This window comes from Saccostrea echinata, unplaced genomic scaffold, assembly GCF_033153115.1.
Source record: "Saccostrea echinata isolate AGI-Se365-2 ecotype Australia unplaced genomic scaffold, CSIRO_AGI_Sech_v1 ptg000168c, whole genome shotgun sequence".
NCBI classification, from domain to species: domain Eukaryota; kingdom Metazoa; phylum Mollusca; class Bivalvia; order Ostreida; family Ostreidae; genus Saccostrea; species Saccostrea echinata.
The window spans coordinates 1-5,000 of NW_026889917.1; positions in this window are offsets into that span (position 1 = coordinate 1).

The window sequence follows — 5,000 nt, forward strand, 5'->3', positions numbered from 1 at the left end:
GCACTACCTGCGCTCTTGGCCGCTCGACCTGGCTGCACCGACCGTGTGCCCAGCTGGTCGAGGGGGATGACCGGACTACCTGCGCTCTTGGCCCCTCGACCTGGCTGCACCGACCGTGTGCCGAGCTGGTCGAGGGAGACGGCCGTCTGTCTCGACAGCCTGCACCTAACGTCTGCCCAGCAGGTCGAGGGGGACGACCGGACTACCTGCGCTCTTGGCCCCTCGACATGCCTGCACCGACCGTGTGCCCAGCTGGTCGAGGGAGACGGCCGGCTCTCTCGACGGCCTGCACCTAACGTGTGCCCAGCTGGTCGAGGGGGACGACCGGACTACCTGCGCTCTTGGCCGCTCGACCTGGCTGCACCGACCGTGTTCCGAACTGGTCGAAGGAGTCGGACGGCTGTCTCGACGGCCTGCACCGACCGTGTGCCGAGCTGGTCGAGGGAGACGGCCGGCTGTCTCGACCAGGCTGCACCGACCGTGTGCCCAGCTGGTCGAGGGGGACGACCGGACTACCTGCGCTCTTGGCCCCTCGACCTGGCTGCACCGACCGTTTGCCGAGCTGGTCGAGGGAGACGGACGGCTGTCTCGACGGCCTGCACCGACCGTGTGCCGAGCTGGTCGACGGAGACGGCCGGCTGTCTCGACCAGGCTGCAGCGACCGTGTGCCCAGGTGGTCGAGGGGGACGACCGCACTACCTGCGCTCTTGGCCGCTCGACCTGGCTGCACCGACCGTGTGCCCAGCTGGTCGAGGGGGACGACCGGACTACCTGCGCTCTTGGCTCCTCGACCTGGCTGCACCGACCGTGTGCCCAGCTGGTCGAGGGGGACGACCGGACTTACTGCGATCTTGGCCCCCTCGACCTGGCTGCACCGACCGTGTGCCGAACTGGTCGAGGGAGTCGGACGGCTGTCTCGACGGCCTGCACCGACCGTGTTCCGAGCTGGTCGAGGGAGACGGCCGGCTGTCTCGACCAGGCTGCACCGACAGTGTGCCCAGCTGGTCGAGGGGGACGACCGGACTTACTGCGCTCTTGGTCCCTCGACATGACTGCACGGACCGTGTGCCGAGCTGGTCGAGGAAGACGGCCGGCTGTCTCGACGGCCTGCACCGACCGTGTGCCGAGCTGGTCGAGGGAGACGGCCGGCTCTCTCGACGGCCTGCACCGACCGTGTGCCCAGGTGGTCGAGGGGGACGACCGGACTACCTGCGCTCTTGGCCCCTCGACCTGGCTGCACCGACCGTGTGCCCAGCTGGTCGAGGGAGACGGCCGGCTGTCTCGACGGCCTGCACCGAACGTGTGCCCAGGTGGTCGAGGAGGACGACCGGACTACCTGCGCTCTTTGCCCCTCGACCTGGCTGCACCGACCGTGTGCCCAGCTGGTCGAGGGGGACGACCGGACTTACTGCGCTCTTGGCCCCTCGACATGACTGCACCGACCGTGTGCCGAGCTGGTCGAGGAAGACGGCCGACTGTCTCGACGGCCTGCACCGACCGTGTGCCGAGCTGGTCGAGGGAGACGGCCGGCTCTCTCGACGGCCTGCACCGACCGTGTGCCCAGCTGGTCGAGGGGGACGACCGGACTACCTGTGCTCTTGGCCCCTCGACCTGGCTGCACCGACCGTGTGCCGAGCTGGTCGAGGGAGACGGACGGCTGTCTCGACGGCCTGCACCGACCGTGTGCCGAGCTGGTCGACGGAGACGGCCGGCTCTCTCGACCAGGCTGCACCGACCGTGTGCCCAGCTGGTCGAGGGGGACGACCGCACTACCTGAGCTCTTGGCCGCTCGACCTGGCTGCACCGACCGTGTGCCCAGCTGGTCGAGGGGGATGACCGGACTACCTGCGCTCTTGGCCCCTCGACCTGGCTGCACCGACCGTGTGCCGAGCTGGTCGAGGGAGACGGCCGTCTGTCTCGACAGCCTGCACCTAACGTCTGCCCAGCTGGTCGAGGGGGACGACCGGACTACCTGCGCTCTTGGCCCCTCGACCTGCCTGCACCGACCGTGTGCCCAGCTGGTCGAGGGAGACGGCCGGCTGTCTCGACGGCCTGCACCTAACGTGTGCCCAGCTGGTCGAGGGGGACGACCGGACTACCTGCGCTCTTGGCCGCTCGACCTGGCTGCACCGACCGTGTTCCGAACTGGTCGAGGGAGTCGGACGGCTGTCTCGACGGCCTGCACCGACCGTGTGCCGAGCTGGTCGAGGGAGACGGCCGGCTGTCTCGACCAGGCTGCACCGACCGTGTGCCCAGCTGGTCGAGGGGGACGACCTGACTTACTGCGCTCTTGGCCCCTCGACCTGGCTGCACCGACCGTTTGCCGAGCTGGTCGAGGGAGACGGACGGCTGTCTCGACGGCCTGCACCGACCGTGTGCCGAGCTGGTCGACGGAGACGGCCGGCTGTCTCGACCAGGCTGCAGCGACCGTGTGCCCAGGTGGTCGAGGGGGACGACCGCACTACCTGCGCTCTTGGCCGCTCGACCTGGCTGCACCGACCGTGTGCCCAGCTGGTCGAGGGGGACGACCGGACTACCTGCGCTCTTGGCTCCTCGACCTGGCTGCACCGACCGTGTGCCCAGCTGGTCGAGGGGGACGACCGGACTTACTGCGATCTTGGCCCCCTCGACCTGGCTGCACCGACCGTGTGCCGAACTGGTCGAGGGAGTCGGACGGCTGTCTCGACGGCCTGCACCGACCGTGTTCCGAGCTGGTCGAGGGAGACGGCCGGCTGTCTCGACCAGGCTGCACCGACAGTGTGCCCAGCTGGTCGAGGGGGACGACCGGACTTACTGCGCTCTTGGTCCCTCGACATGACTGCACGGAGCGTGTGCCGAGCTGGTCGAGGAAGACGGCCGGCTGTCTCGACGGCCTGCACCGACCGTGTGCCGAGCTGGTCGAGGGAGACGACCGGCTCTCTCGACGGCCTGCACCGACCGTGTGCCCAGGTGGTCGAGGGGGACGACCGGACTACCTGCGCTCTTGGCCCCTCGACCTGGCTGCACCGACCGTGTGCCCAGCTGGTCGAGGGAGACGGCCGGCTGTCTCGACGGCCTGCACCGAACGTGTGCCCAGGTGGTCGAGGAGGACGACCGGACTACCTGCGCTCTTTGCCCCTCGACCAGGCTGCACCGACCGTGTGCCCAGCTGGTCGAGGGGGACGACCTGACTTACTGCGCTCTTGGCCCCTCGACCTGGCTGCACCGACCGTGTGCCCAGCTGGTCGAGGGGGACGACCGGACTACCTGCGCTCTTGGCCCCTCGACCTGGCTGCACCGACCGTGTGCCGAGCTGGTCGAGGGAGACGGACGGCTGTCTCGACGGCCTGCACCGACCGTGTGCCGAGCTGGTCGACGGAGACGGCCGGCTCTCTCGACCAGGCTGCACCGACCGTGTGCCCAGCTGGTCGAGGGGGACGACCGCACTACCTGCGCTCTTGGCCGCTCGACCTGGCTGCACCGACCGTGTCCCCAGCTGGTCGAGGGGGATGACCGGACTACCTGCGCTCTTGGCCCCTCGACCTGGCTGCACCGACCGTGTGCTGAGCTGGTCGAGGGAGACGGCCGTCTGTCTCGACGGCCTGCACCTAACGTGTGCCCAGCTGGTCGAGGGGGACGACCGGACTACCTGCGCTCTTGGCCCCTCGACCTGCCTGCACCGACCGTGTGCCCAGCTGGTCGAGGGAGACGGCCGGCTGTCTCGACGGCCTGCACCTAACGTGTGCCCAGCTGGTCGAGGGGGACGACCGGACTACCTGCGCTCTTGGCTCCTCGACCTGGCTGCACCGACCGTGTGCCCAGCTGGTCGAGGGGGACGACCGGACTTACTGCGATCTTGGCCCCTCGACCTGGCTGCACCGACCGTGTGCCGAACTGGTCGAGGGAGTCGGACGGCTGTCTCGACGGCCTGCACCGACCGTGTTCCGAGCTGGTCGAGGGAGACGGCCGGCTGTCTCGACCAGGCTGCACCGACAGTGTGCCCAGCTGGTCGAGGGGGACGACCGGACTTACTGCGCTCTTGGTCCCTCGACATGACTGCACGGAGCGTGTGCCGAGCTGGTCGAGGAAGAAGGCCGGCTGTCTCGACGGCCTGCACCGACCGTGTGCCGAGCTGGTCGAGGGAGACGGCCGGCTCTCTCGACGGCCTGCACCGACCGTGTGCCCAGGTGGTCGAGGGGGACGACCGGACTACCTGCGCTCTTGGCCCCTCGACCTGGCTGCACCGACCGTGTGCCCAGCTGGTCGAGGGAGACGGCCGGCTGTCTCGACGGCCTGCACCGAACGTGTGCCCAGGTGGTCGAGGAGGACGACCGGACTACCTGCGCTCTTTGCCCCTCGACCAGGCTGCACCGACCGTGTGCCCAGCTGGTCGAGGGGGACGACCTGACTTACTGCGCTCTTGGCCCCTCGACCTGGCTGCACCGACCGTGTGCCCAGCTGGTCGAGGGGGACGACCGGACTACCTGCGCTCTTGGCCCCTCGACCTGGCTGCACCGACCGTGTGCCGAGCTGGTCGAGGGAGACCGCCTGCTGTCTCGACGGCCTGCACCGAACGTGTGCCCAGGTGGTCGAGGGGGACGTCCGGACTACCTGCGCTCTTGGCCCCTCGACTTGGCTGCACCGACCGTGTGCCCAGCTGGTCGAGGGGGACGACCGGACTACCTGCGCTCTTGGCCCCTCGACCTGGCTGCACCGACCGTGTGCCGAGCTGGTCGAGGGAGACGGACGGCTGTCTCGACGACCTGCACCGACCGTGTGCCGAGCTGGTCGAGGGAGACGGCCGGCTCTCTCGACGGCCTGCACCTAACGTGTGCCCAGCTGGTCGAGGGGGACGACCGGACTACCTGCGCTCTTGGCCGCTCGACCTGGCTGCACCGACCGTGTGCCGAGCTGGTCGAGGAAGACGGCCGGCTGTCTCGACGGCCTGCACCGACCGTGTGCCCAGCTGGTCGAGGGGAACGGCCGTCCGACCTGCGCGCTCGGCCCCTCGACACTGAAAA